We start from the raw sequence: 17,131 nt of genomic DNA, 5'->3' as shown, positions 1-17,131 counted from the left end.
AAGAATGATCTTAGTACTTCTCCCTTTATAAAGTTGTTAGGCCAAGTGGAATTAGATATCTTGACCATCTACTCTTCAATAAGCTTATGGAATTGTGGTGGTTACGCTTGTAAAGTTATCATTAGGATGCCAGCATCTTCTTGTCATGTTGAAAAAGAACGGTCCTTGGGAGTTATTGATGTCTTTCGGATATTTCAATAAAAGCCTCCTAGCTAGTTAGTAGTGTCTTTGTGTGAATGTATGTGCATGTGCTCGTGTGCATGTGTGAATGTATGTGCATGTGCTCGTGTGCATGTGTGTGTGTGTGTGTGTGTGTGTGTGTGTGTGTGTGTGTGTGTGTGTGTGTGTGTGTGTGTGTGTGTGTGTGTGTGAGAGAGAGAGAGAGAGAGAGAGAGAGAGAGAGAGAGATAGAGATAGAGATTTATTAACTTTTGAGGGAGGCAAAATGTCCTATAAAACCATGCACAAACATAAAGACCATAGAGGTCTTAAGAAAAATATAAAATGCTAAAAAGGAAACACTAAAAAAAGTTAGAATGCAGTGTCTCTAAACACATTAGTTACAGGAAGTGGGGACACATCAATTAGAGTAAGTGGGGTTTCAATTTTGGAGGGGTGTCCAACCAAGTTACAAATTTATTAAAAATTTGCTTTGACAACACCTACCCATCAGAAAAAAGAGAAGGATGGCTATGTGGAAAGGGCCATAACACTCCCTACCCATCCACTTTAAGAAAATCCATCGGGTTCATCCACCATCTCTACCACTCCTAAATACTAAAGAAAATGAATTGGGTCTTCTGCTCACGTATCTGATGTTTGTCTTGAGAGCAATCTCCTGCACATGAAGCACCTACATGGAGTTATCCTTGAAACCAGCCTCACTTGCCTTGCTTGTTATGCCCCGTGAAAAACTAGAATTATAGGATGCAAGGGAGTGTGTAGTTGCAATGTCCCAACCCTCTTGACAAACTACTACACAAGCCTGCATCTCTCATGATATTTACCTCTACCTTGGATGTCTGTGCTGCATAATCAAACACATCAGAAGCAGAATAAAGAGATATATGGAGTCATTTTGTAATCTCTCTCCTCAAATTCAATCAGAAAGGCAATAATGCTCTCACTGAACCAAAACTGATAAGCAAAAAAGCACAGTAAGGTAGGTTTCACGTACTCTAATTTAAGGTTCAATAACAAGATAAAACTATTTATACAAGCGTATGTTCCCTTTCTGTTCCCTTTTGGCTTATTGGGTTTAAAATGTTGTAAAGATCTGTAGAGCTAACCCTTTACATTCTTAAGTCATGTATACTTGGATGTTAACTTAAAGAATTAAGTGGAAAGATCTGTAGAGCTAACCCTTTACATTCTTAAGTCATGTATACTTGGATGTTAACTTAAAGAATTAAGTGGAAAGAAATAATGATGTAATATTGTACCCTATGAGGCTTAGAAATGAGCTCGGGGGTTCACCTAAAAATATATAAGTGAGCATGTGAGCTCAAATGAAGGGGTTTTTAATTAAAAATTTTAAGGTAAATTTACAAAAATACATTTATAGAAGGGGTTTTTAATCAATTTTTTAAAAAAACCCATAAGTCTAAAGAAAAAGGGGTCAATTTATTCATGAAAAATTTATAGGTAAGGGGTTTTTTAAAAAAACCCTTGAATGCATGTGATAATATGTTTCTTAGTAGTGCACCCCTCGAGAGAAATGAGTGTTCTTAGTAGTGCACCCCTCGAGAGAAATGAGTGTTTTTCCCATATGAAATTACAGCTAACAGTGTGTTCCCAACTTATGTGATGGAGGAGGTGGATGTTATGGGCTACCACACCTCCAAGAGGGAACTCCATGAATTCACCTAAGGGAAGAGCAATAGAACACAACTGTCGTAGGGCACTTACCAATGCTTCGAACTTGAGTACCTTGAGGCCTCTAAGCTCATTTGTTAAGCTCCAAACCTCCAAGCTCCACCTCCACGCTATCACCGTAGAGTCACTCGCACCATCGCATAAGGCAATCACTCTCTCTCACTCTCTAACACAAGCATGAAACATACAAGCATAGAAGAGCCACAAGTACTAAATGCTCTCTCTTAATCTCTCTCAAGACACAAAGGGGGATTGTCTATTCATTATGAGAAAATGCCTTATATACATTTGGCCCTTATTCACACTTAGGCGCCCAAAACTTACTTAACTAAGGCCTTGGGTGGCCAATATCTCATAACATACAACTTTTATAGTGCCTTTGCAGCATGACACTTATTAATGTCCTCAATTGGAGGAGCATACTTGTTAATCCAAAATAGGATTAGCATCCCCCCTACCTGATGTAGGTTCTGTCCTCTCAGAACCTATTATCGAGGTCGAAAGACCTGGTCGCCGAACTCATGACGGTAGAAGTTTCAACATGATTGAAGCTTTTTGAGGGTTCTTCTGAATGCTACGTGTGATCTCCAGAACCCGGTGTCGACCATGTCCTCGAATGTGACATGCATGTGGATAGGAAGACATCGTAGGAGGCGATGATAGTACAACATCATGCCTCTATCAGAGGGACCTTTATTCATGTCAAATTGTAGTTGCTTAGCCTCATACCCATCATATCGTTCCTTGGGTTGATCAATCAGGGCCACTAGCAATTTTAAGAATCTAACACTAGTGGCCACTATTGCTGGGTCCGAGATATGGCGCCATGCATGTATCCAATTTAGCATCTGCTTTCTTTGTTCCCTTATGTTGGAATTAGGGTTGCAGGAATGCACACACAACTTCAAGAAGATGAGGAAGCTTGAGCACAACACAGTAGTGTATTATGAGTGCCAAAAATGAAAGATAACAAGCCCTAGAAGATTATGGGCGTATATACAATGCACGGGGGAAAAAACCTCCTAGTGAGGGAAAAAGTGCCCCGGCGGTCCTAAGTGTGTTCACACACATCACTACTATAATATGGTAACAAATCCCCCCTGGAGTGATGCGGTGAACAAGAGCTAGCACTCATGTATAGGGAAGTGTCTAGCTATGTGGACGAATCCACAAAAGGGAGTAAGCCCAAAGCTTTGCGAAAAGCTTCGAACTTCTCACGAGGCAGAGCCTTTGTGAAAAGGTCTGCAAGGTTATCCTGTGTTGGCACATAAGCCAAACTGATCTCTCCTGCAGAGAGTCTCTCCCTGACATAATGGTAGTGCACCTCAATGTGCTTCGTACGAGCATGGAACACTGGGTTCCGCGCAACTGCCAATGCGCTCTGACTGTCAGTGAAGATGGTGGTGGCAGATGGCTGCCCAACACCCAAATCAGCCATAAGGCGTCTGAGCCACACACACTCAACCGTAGCTGTGAAAGCTGCCCTGTACTCAGCTTCACAACTAGAAGTGGCCACAGTAGGCTGCTTCTTGCTCAACCATGATATGCATGAGCTTCCAAGCATGAAGCAAAAACCACTCGTGGACACGCGTGTGTCATAACAACCAGCCCAGTCAGAATCTGAAAAAACATGTAAATCTGGCAGCAATGATCCCCCCTTGGGATAAAACAACCCAAGATGCCGAGTACCACTCAAATAGCGAAAGATACGCTTCACTGCCTGCCAATGCTTAATGCCTGGGCTATGCATAAATCTGCTCACCTGTGAGACTGCAAACTGAATGTCTGGCCTCGTAATGCATACATAAATGAGGCAACCAATAGCTGTCTGATAGAGTGTGACATCAAAGTGATCTCCAGCATCATGAAGACTCAACTTCAAACCTGTCTCCATTGGAGTAGCAATAGGCTTGCAGTCTTCAAGGCCAAATCTCCGCAACAATGTTTCAATATACTTTGTCTGACACAAAGCAATACCTCCATCACACTGCTTAAATTGTATCCCCAAATAATGATGCAAATGCCCCAAATCTGACATCTCAAAAGAGGCATTCAAATCAGCCTTAAAATCAGCAATATGACTCTCATTTGGTCCTGTGAGCAGCATGTCATCGACATAGAGAGCAATGATTAGATGTACACCATCCACACGTTTAACATACAAAGTGCTTTCTGTTGGACTATTCTGAAACCCATGTGCAGTCAAATATGCATGTATTTTTTCATACCAAGCTCGTGGAGCTTGCTTTAAACCATATAAAGCCTTTTTTAACCTGCACACTTTGTTTTCCTGCCCTCTTTGAACAAAACCACGAGGCTGCGATACATACACCTCCTCATGCAAATCTCCATTTAAGAACGCAGTCTTTATGTCCAGCTGATGTACATTCCAACCATTATGAGCTGCTAATGCACAGATGCTACGAACAGTGGTCATACGACATGTGGGAGCAAAAGTCTCATCAAAATCAATGCCCTTCTCTTGAGCATAACCTTTTGCAACAAGCCTAGCCTTATGGCGATCCACTGTGCCATCAGGCTTACGCTTCAATTTGTATACCCACTTAGTGCCAATGGCCTTCTTGCCAGGGGGCAAGTCACATAAAGACCATGTACCATTCTTCATAATAGCATCGTATTCTGCTTGCATAGCAGCCATCCAATTTTCTGAACTTTGTGCCTCATCAAATGAAACAGGCTCACTTTCATCGCACATACTAGAAACAGCCAATGCATAACAATCTGACGCATAAGAGGCACCATGAGAGCCAGAACGAGTGCGACTAGACAAAGGGGCATCCAACTTGCTGTCACGCAAAGTCTGCACCAGCCATCTAGGCATATTCCTAGAGCCCTCAATCTCTTGTCTCTCATCCTCAAGTGCATCATGCACATCTGCATCAGATATAGGCTGATCTGTGCCATCATTTAAAACCTGCATAGGCTGAAAAACTGCCTCATGAGGTATTGCACTTGACTGTGCACCACTGAAAAGAGGCAACAATGTATCATAGACATCACGTGAGCTGATATCTGTCTCCTTAGTACATGAAACCAAGGGCTGAACTGCATCTTCCACAAATACAACATCACGGCTAACCAAAATGCGCTTTGTCTGTGGATGATACAAACGATAGCCTTTGCTCTCAGCACTATATCCAACAAAAATACATTTGACAGCTTTGTCATCCAATTTTCTGCGATGTTGCACAGGCACTAATGCATATGCCAGGCAACCAAAAACACGTAAATGGCCAACAGATGGCTTGCGGCCATGCCAAGCCTCATATGGAGTGACAACCTGTAATGCTTTGGTGGGACACCTGTTTAGTACATAAGTGGCACACATGACAGCCTCAAGCCAAAAACCATGTGGTAGACTTTGACTCTTAACCATACATCTTGCCATTTCCATGAGAGACCTGTTTTTTCTCTCAGCCACACCATTTTGCTGTGGTGTATACGGCACTGTACATTGGTGTTTTATCCCACGCTCAGCCAGAAATGCATTAAATTCTGAAGACATATACTCCCCCCCTCGATCTGAACGGAGGGTGCCCATCTTATTTTCTGACACATTTTCAGCCATAACCAAAAACTGTTTGAAGCACAAAAACACTTCGGACTTTGCCTTCAAAGGATATACCCATGCATGCCTGGTAAAATCATCAATGAAAGTCACGAAGTAAAGGTAGTTTCCAAATGATGGAGTTTGCATGGGACCACAAACATCACTATGAACAAGCTGCAATCTGCGTTCAGCTCTCACTGATCCATCTTTGGGAAAGGAAGCACGCTGCATTTTACCCAATATGCAGCCCTCACAAACATGCTTGACAGGTGCCTCAAGCTTAGGCAAAGAAGACACCATTTCAGATTTCTGCAGGCGCAGCAAACTTGCAAAATTCAGATGACCAAAACGTGCATGCCACAGTTTTGCATTTGAAATAGCCTGCGTATCCATAATAGCACATGCTGAATCCTCTACACATTTGCCATCCATATTGAGCTTATACAGCCCTCGACATAGTGAACCAGATGCTACAATGATGTCACCACAAGAGAGATCATGAACAGTACATCTGTCATCCACAAATTTTACAACCAAACCTGTTTTGGCAAATGCGGAGACTGACAGCAGATTCTTTTTGATCCCTGGCACATACAATGCATCAAAAAGTGTAAAGGTGTTGCCATTTGCAACATTCAGCACAATCTGTCCAACTCCTTCAACGGGATAAGAGGAGTTATTGGCACAAGTGACAGTATTCCCTGTGGGAGCAGACTCAAGGAAAGTGAATAAACTGCGCTGCGAGGTGATATGCTTAGTGGCACCACTGTCAAAGTACCATACATCTGAATCTACTGCAGACATACATGTGTCATGCAAAGATGGGTCATAACTGCACTGCGCATTGAATGCCCATTCTGTATCTAGCACAACATTAGCAGATTCATTGTTAGAAGGAGAGGCATCTGCAACAGCCATACCAGCCTCTTTCTTCTTAGCCTCTTTCGCAGCCAGCTTAGGACACGCTTTGATGACATGATCATTTCCCTTACAGTACTTGCAAAATGTCTTCTGTTTGTCACCCTTCTTCTCATCTTTGTCTTCCTTCTTTGGTTGCGCAGCATTTGCAGATTTCTGCTTACTAGAAGAAAAGCCAGCTTTACCTTTCCCGCTTCTCTGACTAGCAACGAAAGCTTGATCTGCGACACGCATATTATTCCTGTTTTGCCTTGACTGGTCTTCTTGCAGCAAAACAGAAACTAACTCCTCAAATGATAAGGCATTGGGATTGCCTTTCATCATCAAGCGAAGAGTGGAAGCAAAACCCTGATAAGAATCTGGTAGACCATTCAAAACAGTCTGCACAAGTGAACTGTCTGACAGGATTTCATCTGCAGAAATGAGCTGCTCTTTGAAATCCTTGATCTTTGTCAAAAAGCTATCCATAGAATCACCTTCGTTCATATGCTCATTCTCCAACTGTTTTCGGAGATAAGCAACACGAGCCTCATTTCTTGCCTGATACAATGTGGCAAGTACATCCCAAGCATCCTTAGAAGTCCTGCAGGAGCGAATATGTGGGATAATGGTACGTTTGACAGACAGCGCAATCAAGGCATGAGCCTGCGCATCTCTTCCATCCCAACGAATCTGCTCTGCTGAAAGTGGTGGTTCTCGAACAGCTGCTACAGCACTTGTGCCTGCACCATCATCAACAGTACCTGTTTCTGATGTGTTTGCAGCATTCCCAGCCACAATAGGACGTGCATCAATACCCTGCACAATGTTCCATAACCCCTTTGCTACCAATACATGTCGCATCATATATGCCCACAATGGATAGTTGGTGCCATCCAACTTATCTTCAGCAGCCAACATGCGGAATACATCATTGTTGTCAGCCATGGCCAATGACTGTACTACTAGATGTAAATGCTGTCTGCAAGAGGTAAACCTGTATAAAATCGACCTGTGCTATGTAGCACAGCCCAAAACAGACGAATGGGCACCTGTCCTGCAGATTTTAATCTTGACAGAAAATCTGCACAGTAGGACGATTTTGCCTGCGCAGTACTTGGAATGCAAAAACGGAGGGCGAAATGACTTCAGATCAAAATTCTGAAACGACCAAGCCCTACAGGCTATCCCATGGCATATACTAACCTGCAGACGCTCGTGAAACCTCGTCGCAATCGGAGGAGATGAAGCGGCAGGTGCCGGTGATGCTGCCCGGGAGGAGGAAGCCTGCTCTGATACCAATTGTTGGAATTAGGGTTGCAGGAATGCACACACAACTTCAAGAAGATGAGGAAGCTTGAGCACAACACAGTAGTGTATTATGAGTGCCAAAAATGAAAGATAACAAGCCCTAGAAGATTATGGGCGTATATACAATGCACGGGGGAAAAAACCTCCTAGTGAGGGAAAAAGTGCCCCGGCGGTCCTAAGTGTGTTCACACACATCACTACTATAATATGGTAACACCTTATAGCTGTAAATGTAGCTGGCATGAAGATTGGGAAGTTATAACAGACGTGAATCTCACTGCTTGGCCTCTTGAAATTCCAGAGGTCTCCATCTCCTCTTTAGTGGCATGTACAAGGGATCAACTAATTGAGCGGGTGGCGCACACATATATTCATGGCCGTATTCTAGAATTGTGAGGAATTGCTTTCTCCAGTCTAGCTGTATGCCATGCATATCCCTCTCTTGTGTGGACTGGGTGAGCCTTTCTCCACCTACAAAAGCAATAACTAATCATAAATGTTACCACTCTGATTTCCAACAGGTTAGCCAATTGTGGATTGGCTAACTTGGTGTGCCATGCCACATTAGACCACAAGGTGCCCTCTCCAGCCAAAGGTAGCAGTTCTTCTAATTCTGGACGAGGTGCTCGGAGAGGGGCACGATACATAATGTTACTTTGTTGGTGTGACATCAGAGTAGGCCTTCGGTAGAATCCTTCAAGTTGGCTCAAACGGTGTTGTTTGCATTAACACCTTGAACATTAGTTTTGGCTTTAGTAGTGGATTGCCAGCTCTTATGAAGCCTTCATACTCTGCACCAGACAAGGACTCCAAAATAGTATCATTAGTAAAAGCTTCAATATTGTCTTGGAGGAGAGTATGCCGTACCTCTCCTGAGTTTGCCATGGGGGAGACGGGTCAGGTGCTGATACCTCCTCGGTGGCGAGAGGGTTAGTGGGAAATTCTAAATGTTGAGAAGAGAGAGTAGAAAAAATGTAGTCTGCTTGAGACTTATCAGTAGGCGGAGCATTAGGATATGGATTAAATAATTTGCTAGCTACATTAGAATACACGGGGTAAGTAGGGTTAGATGATGAACTGGATGTCTCTTCTTGACCATGAACTGAGCTAGGGGGTGGGTGGCTAGGCTTGTGGAGTTTTATAAAATCTTGGAGCTCAGTGATATCCTCAGAACTTATGTTAGGATATTCAATGTGTTTTATCAAAAGTGTAGAGAGGACATTGGTTAACATGGATTCTAAATGTTTGTAGATATTATGATATAGTTTTAGAATACCAAAAGGGTGATATAAGGAAGATTCACATATGTGTAAGTGATGGTTAGTATTGTAGACTTCTAGCCACCCATGGCTTATAATCTATTGATAACTTTGTGCTACCACCTCATAGTTGGCCGGTGATATAAGGAAGATTCACATATGTGTAAGTGCTGGTTAGTATTGTAGACTTCTAGCCACCCATGGCTTATAATCCATTGATAACTTTGTGCTACCACCTCGTAGTTGGCCGGTGTTTTGGGAATATCATCTGGAACAAATAGGTCTAATTTTTTGACATTATTGTTCAAGATTTTAAAGTTTTGGAGCACCCAACACCAACTACAAAGGTTTAGCACAATAGGGTGCAATGGATAAAAGTAAATATCATGTGGATTAGTTAATACTTCATCCCCCCGCCGCAAAATTCCCATAATGATAGTGGGATCAGCATCACATTCAGTATTTTGCTTAATTAGGGTTAGTTCACCTAGGCTTAGGTCCTCAGATAGATTTATATCATATTGAAGCAATGAGAGGGTAAGTGTAGACAAAAAAAGAGTAAGATTTTGAGGAGGGGCTCGAGGAGTTATTGGCAACTGACCTATCTTCGAGGCTCGCTCAAGGAGTAGTCGCATTTCATTTGTTGGTTCTTGTCTTTGACTTCGGTCTTGTAGGGCCAGTTGACGCTCCAATTCTTGTATACGGGAGTCATTGGTGCTGAGGAGGTTTGATATGGTTGTTTCTCTGACCATCCTTGCAGCATCCAACTCCTCGAAGTGCCTTGTTGCTTCCTCTTGTGCACGTCTGGCAAGGCGGCGGTAGCCTCCCCTCCCTGAGCTTCTGTGATTCTTTGAAGTCTTTCGGCAGCTAATCTTTTATTATCTTGTAACTGTTCGGTGACTTGCACCATTACCTCTTGGTGTGCAATCACCATTCTCTGCATCTCAGCATGATTGGTGCTAATGGTATCATTAAGGGCTCTAACCTTCTCCGCATTTGCCTTGTTTATTTGTTCTCTTTCTTGTTGCAAGTGGGTCATTCTTCTTTCTGCTTCCTTTAGACTTAAGGAGAGTGTCTGGATCTGGCCTTGTAGCTCTTCTTCTTTGGCTAGGGATGTATGTTGGAGCAACTGTACACCTGCTGGGCATGGATGGCTGCTAGATCTTGGTTATGGGTAACTTCCTTCTGAAGTTGATCTTTAGCCTGCTTCTGAAGTTGATCTTTAGCCTGCTCTAGCTATGATTTCAAATCCATATTCTCTTTAATTCTTTGCCAATAGTTTGGCTAAGAACCAAATTATTATTTTCCAGCGCTTGGTACCTGGCCTCTTGCTCCTCGGTGGCCTTTAAACTCTTCATGATGATCACATCTTTATATGTGGCCTTTGCCACTGTCATGTGTTCTTGCAAGGTTTGTACTCGGTTGTTTGACTTGAATTTATTTCTGGAGTGTAGCATTATGATCATGAAGTATATGTGTTGCGAGGAAATGGCACCTCCATACTCGTTTCTCCGCTCTGCCCCTTCCAATCTTGCATGCGACAGATTCACTAGCTCATCCAATCCTTTGACAGTTTCCTGAAAGAATTTTTCATAATCTAGATTCTGTAGGAATGATGGCTCTAGTATCATATATTCGTCCTCCAGACGCCTTCTTTTTCTTGGACTGGGTGTATCTTCAACTCTTGGCCTTTTACCTGTATCCAATGGTGCTATTGGGACTTGCATCGGGAGTGATGTTGCTTCTTCAAGCTCTTGGGGTTCTTCTGCTACTTCTACTCCAGTCCCTGGCTGTATCCTTGCAGGTGTGTCTGACATAGTAGAATTCTTGAGTAAAGATAGGTTTTTGAAGATTAGCTGAGCTGGGCTTTGAGAAGGAGTCATCTGCTGTGTTTCTTCTTGTGTGGCCTCGATAGTGGCTTCTTCTAATTCCTGGTATGACTTGATCTCTTGTACGAGCTCAGTCTCAATCCTTTGTGTTTCCTCAGCCACATCTAGTATGACACCTCTGATCTTCCTTTCCGTCTTCTTTTTTCTTCCTCTCTTGATCTCCTTCATTATTGCCTTTGTTTCCATGAGGATAGCTTACCCTTCTTGCATCTCTGGAGTAGTTAGCGCATCGGTTGCTCTGGGAGGAGTGCCAATTGCATTTGCTCTACCGGTTCTAGTTCTGGAAGAGTCCTGTGAGCCACATGGTTCAATACCTATGTCATTAGGTACGGGTTGCATATCTTTGATTGATGGGCTTTGAGGTGGTTTTCCATCTTCCTATGTATATAATATGCCCAGTCCTCCTCCTTTTCTTCATGGACCTTTGCGATTTTGTTCAGTGGTACCCTGTTGTACCGGTCCACTGGCTTCACCTGCATGATTAAAGACATCGCCTTGCATGCCTTCTCTGTGGCTTCATCCCTGATGTTCTCATATTCAGCTCCATTAGAGTTGTAGGAGCTCTTCTTCAACATGGAATCCAGAGGCATCTTGTCAAAAGCATGTGTGTGTATCTTGACTGGTGGTGGGTGCTATAGAGCTTCACAAATTTGATCTTCAGTGATCATGACTTGTTCTGTGGTGCCATCGCCTTTTGTTATTGTAGCCCGCTTGGTGGCTTTATCATACGTCTTTATGTATTATCCACAAAGCTCCGTGTCTATATTCTTAGGGAGAACCTATACCATCCTACCGAGGCCCACCTTCTCTAGATTGTCCTTACTTCTGTCTCTTCCAAAATCTGGAGGCACTCCGGGATGTGATACTGCAACGCCACCTTTCCATGTGCCGTGTGGATCTCCTTTGTTGGATGATGGCATCATGGAAAGCTTGGGCATATGGACCCCCGTGTTGGTCTTTTCTTTTGGCTCACTAGGGATCCCGTAGCACTGGCTTGTGTTACCGCGGGTGTCTTTGCAACTTTTGGGTCTGAGGTCGACATCTGTACATGTAAAAAAGATCAGTCTATTGACTGGTGGGGCACGTGCCACTCCTTGTTGTTGTTGTTGTTTTTTAATGGCAAGAAGGTTAATTGTTTGTGAGATGAGAAGGGTGTTACTAGTGTGAGCAATAAACAAGGTATGTTAGTTGTGATATTGAAAAGGTCAAAGTTATGTACCGTGAAAGTGCAGGTGTTAAAACCGTGTAAGGATGATCGAGCACAAGGTAATTAATGATGATAACATTGATTGACAATTAAATGCAAGAAATTTGTTTGATATGGAAAGACTTGTTTGTCTGGCATTTAATTGATTACAATCAATGTTTTGAAAAGATAAAAAACAAAGAAAGGCCCAAGCTCCCACCTCAATACATAAGTGCCGATTTGAACTCGAAGAGGCGAGGAGGGATGCGATGCAAAGAAGGCGCAATTGCGTTTTAGCACACGATGAAGGGCGATTGCAAAATGACGGAAAAAGGAAAGAATTTTGAATTGATGGCACAGCCGTCGGAGTAGGCGGCTGCCTTAATGAAGAATGCCATGTGTCATCCTACAATTGGTCTAAAAAAAGTAACCATTTCATGGCGTGAAGCACTTTGGACCAGTTCACGGCGTGAACTATTTTGCACCAGTTCACGGCATGAACTGTTTTGCACCAGTTCACAGCGTGAGCTGTTTTGGATCAGTTCACGGCTTGAACCTTTTAAGATCGGTTCACGGCGTGAATCTTTTTGTACCAGTTTATGGCGTGAACTTTTTCAGATCATGTGTGTACAAGATTGATACCTTCTATTTCTCTTCATGCTCAGACATTCAAACATCATTTAAAGGAGTGAATGATACCCAGTGTTACTTTGTATCCATTTTGAGACTCATGGATACCTTCATCTTTTTATTACCATGGGAACCAAGGTGGCACTTTGGCACTTATGGGGGTAGGTGTTGTTGTAGGCATTTTAACTCTGTGGGAGTGCTTGATTCTTCCCTCCACCAAACTGAACAATTCTTATACAAAGTCATGTGGATTGGGGTTTGTATCAATGTCCATTTGTTGAACCTTCTTTTTTCTCCCTTCACGGTCCTTGTCCAGCTCGTTGATCGAGGTGGTTAGGTATTGGTTTGGCCACATTTAACCCATCTTGTTGGGTTGGCTTCTTCCCCACCACACCAGTGTTTGTGCACTTTTAGAATTGGTTTTAGTTGTTGGGAGTCGGTTTTGAAGGCCTTTACTACCCTTTCCTTTGTATTCAGAGGTGTGTGCAATGGTGACCACTGGATGGAGTTTAGGCACCCGTACTGTTGTATTACCTTGGTAGTAACCTTGTGCCATTAGCAAGTCCTTTTGGACCCATCGCTTTACAGATGTTTTGCTGAGTGTTGTTTTGTTTGGAGTACCGCCAACTTACCTGTGAAGACCATTTTTGTTCCTTGTCTCCCTTTTGAACCTCCCTTAGGCACCCAATGTTGTGTAGCCTATGACTTGGGCTACTTTTTGCGTAGGGGTTGTGGAATTGTTACCTTTTTTGCTTCATGAGTTGATGTCACCATGCTTGGTATTTCTATCTCCTCAATCATGGTCTACTTCCCTGTGTTTATCGGGCTCCATAAGGGTACGGATATGACATTGTTGTCCTCATTCAGCAATGTTTTCCTCTTCTCCCTCTGGAGATTACAGTTCTGGTGCAAATCCAGGATCATCCTAGGATCGTTTCCTCTTCCATGGAACCTGCAGGCATGACAAACACCTTCCCAACCAAGGAATTATTTTTGATGGGAAACATTAACACTTAAAAATCCCTCATCTTTCGTAGTTGTTAAGTGCACATTGCATACTTATGCGTTGGTGGTTTCAAGGTGCGGTTTATCTAAGGCTACCCATGTCTCATATGAGATCAGGTTATGACTTGATCCTGTATCTATCAATGCAATGCTCGTTGCATGACATTTAGGCATAGAGATTCCCACCCTGAGTCGTGCTGGCTCAATTTTTAGTTCCTCTTTGTCCAGGAGAGTTAGTGAAGCCATGTTACGTGCAACATTCTCTTTTAGAGTATCTGTTTGGCTTTGGCTTCCCTTGCCTTAGCCTCTTCTTGAGCTTGCTAGATTTTTTCTTTTGTGAGCTGCTTTTTTTGTTTTAAGAGATGTTCTTGCAAGAGCATCTCTTGGGTCAGCGGTCCAAAATATTTTTTGAGTTTGCTCCCATTGACGTAACTCTCCATCTGTATGCCCTCAATTGTCTCAATTGTAACCGACCCCTGAGGTGTGATCTCAAACACTCGGAAGGGTCCTAGGCCTCTATACTTGAGTTTCTTTTTCCTAGTGCTTCCTACACCATACATGAGGACAAGGTCCCCCGTTTCCAGTTCTTTTTGTTTTAATTTTTTGTCAAACCAATGTTTTCTTCATAGTTTTTCGACCATGAGTCCGTGCAATGCAATTAGTCTGGTCTCATTAAACTTCTCTAAATCAATTAGCATTTTAGCTAATGCATTCTCCAGTAGATGTTCTTGCACTGCAATCATTAAGCTTGAAACTAGGTATTCAATAGGCATTACTGTCTCAACACCATAAGCTAAACAGAAGGGAGTGTATCCCGTTCGGTACCTTATATGATGTTTGGTATGCCCATAAGGCTGTTGTTAGCTTATGCTCCTAGTCCGTTCGACCAAAGTTTTCATCAAGATAGTACACAAAAAAAATTTTGTACTCTCTGCTTGACCATTAGCTTGTGGATAATAAGGTGATGATTTCCAGTGGACTACTAAGAATCCAGCAAGTAAATGATCAATCACCTCATTAATGAAATGTGAACCGTGATCACTAACTAATTCTAATGGGAAACTGAATCTTGAGATAATTTGCTCATATAAGAATTTTTTTGTTGTTCGTGCATCATCTCGCTTCGAGGCTTTGGCTTTTACCCATTTGGTGAAATAGTCGGTGGCCACGATTACATATTGAGCTTATATGATGAATGTGCCGTTGGACTAATAGGTCCAACAAAATCAATCCCCCATTTCTTGAAAGGTTGTCTTACAATAACAGATGTGAGCGGCATCTTGTCCCTTTGTTGTGGGATAGCAAATTGCCGACATTCCTCGCACCTTTTGACAAACTCTATGGCATCCCCGAGCAACATAGGCTACCATAGTCCTACTTGAAGTACCTTACAAGCCATAATTTCTCCAACAAAATGTCCTCTGAATGAGCTTCATCCAATACCGTGCTGAACTCATCTTCTCTCATGCATCTTCTTAGGACATTGTTCTTACAGCCTAGATTATATAGTTCTCCTGCAATTAATTGATAAGGTGCAGCAAGCTTGATAAGTCACCGCATTTTATCCTTGTTCAAGGGTGTTTCTTGTGAAAAACCATAAGCTAGATAATCGGATATCTCCTCGCTCCATTCGGGCACCATGTCCAGTTTGAACAAACAAGCATCAGGGAGGTTGTCATCAACACCAGTTGTTGTCGGTTCCCCATTTGGAATTCTTGACATATGATCGGCCAACACATGCTGTGTCCCCTTTCTTACCATAACTGTAAAGTCGAATTCCAATAGTAATAGCAACTAGCGTGTGATTCTTCCCATGGTGCAAGGCTTGTTCACCAAATATAATAAGGCCTAATGGTCCACGAAGAATACAAATTTGTTGGCCAATAGGTAGTGTTGATACTTCTTGACTACATAAACCATGGCCAACCCTTCTCGCTCTGTGGTAGTGTAATTCACCTCTGTATCGTTCACGACTAGCAAAGTAGACTGGGTAGTCCAATTTGAACTCAGCAGGCTGTGCTAGTACGCATCCAATAGCAAAGTTCAGTGCATCGATATCTACATGAAATATGAGGTCCCAATTGGGTGGTCTTAGAATTGGCGCGCTAGCCAATGCCTAATTTAATCGATATCATATGCTTCTCGCCATTCCTTGATCTATTCAAAGACAATGAGTAGCTTGTATAATGGCCTAGCGATTTCAGCATAGAAGATTATGAAGTGGTGGTAATACCCAATGTGGCCCATAAATCTCTGCACACCTTTGTAATTAGTGGGTGGTGGCAATTCCAATATCAACTTAACCTTGCTGTCATCCGTGGTGGATATACCATTCTTTGAGACAATGTGTCCCAATATCACACCGTGTTTGACCCAAATTGGCACTTTAAAGGGTTTAGGGATATACGATATAATTGACATCCCTCAAACACCTTCCTTAAGCAAGCCAGATGGTCTGCCCATCGAGAGTTTGCACACAAATCATCAATGAATACCTCCAATCACTTCTTCAAGTAGTCTTTGAAGGCTATGCACATCAATCATTGTTGGAAAGTTGCTGAGGCATTGGTGAGACCGAAAGGCATGAATTTGTATGCAAACATCCCCCCACATTGTATTGAAAGTTGTTTTATGCTGGTCTTCTAGTGCTATAGACACCTGATTGTAGCCTGAAAATCCATCCAAGAAGCTGTAAAATTCTTCACTAGCAACTCTCTCCAAGATGTGTGGTAATGGATGATGGTCTTTCCTAGTAGCTACGTTAACCTTTTTAAGATCGACACATACCCTAAGTTTCTCATTCTTTTTTGGCACTATCACGATTGGTGACAACCAATCCGTATGTTCTATCTCATAGATGAAATCCACAAGCAACAATGAGTTTATCGATTTCCTCCTTTACAATTGCCATATATTTAGGATTCATCTACTATGGTTTTTTCCTGGTTAGCCTTGATCCTTCCATGATTGGGATCATATGTTGCACCACCTCAGGTGGTACACCCTTCATCTCCTTGTAGTTCCAGGCAAAACAATCCTTAAACTCCTTAAGGAGAGTAACGAGCTCATTTTCTTTAGCCGAAGTCAAGTCCTTAATAGCGATATAAACAGGTTTGGCTTCCTCCCCTAGTCCTGCAATATCAACTTCCTTGACTTTAGTTGGGCCATCGTATGATGTGGAGAGCCCATCTTCCTTAACCCTTTTTGCCGTCAGTCGGACCACTTTCCGTTCGTCAACAATGTAGGTTTTGAAGTGGTCTGGTAGTACTGAAAGCAAGTCTAGTTTATCTTCATTCTCACTTTTTGCTTTAACGATAACTGTCATGGCCTCTTGCTCAAATTCTGCCAAAGCTTTGTTTCGTTTTCGACACCTAGCTTTTGTAAACTTAGGCGTTTCAGGTTCTTGAAGAATAATCTTGAAGAGGTTGTGTTGATTTCTTTTGCACCCACTGATATAGAAAAACAAGGGTGGCTTTTGGAATCTTATTGATACACTCTTTTACCCCTA

The sequence above is a fragment of the Cibotium barometz genome, chromosome 54 (genome assembly GCF_041138505.1).
Source record: "Cibotium barometz isolate CiBa-2024 chromosome 54, ASM4113850v1, whole genome shotgun sequence".
NCBI lineage: Eukaryota > Viridiplantae > Streptophyta > Polypodiopsida > Cyatheales > Cibotiaceae > Cibotium > Cibotium barometz.
Note: the sequence above shows the minus strand (reverse complement) of the source record.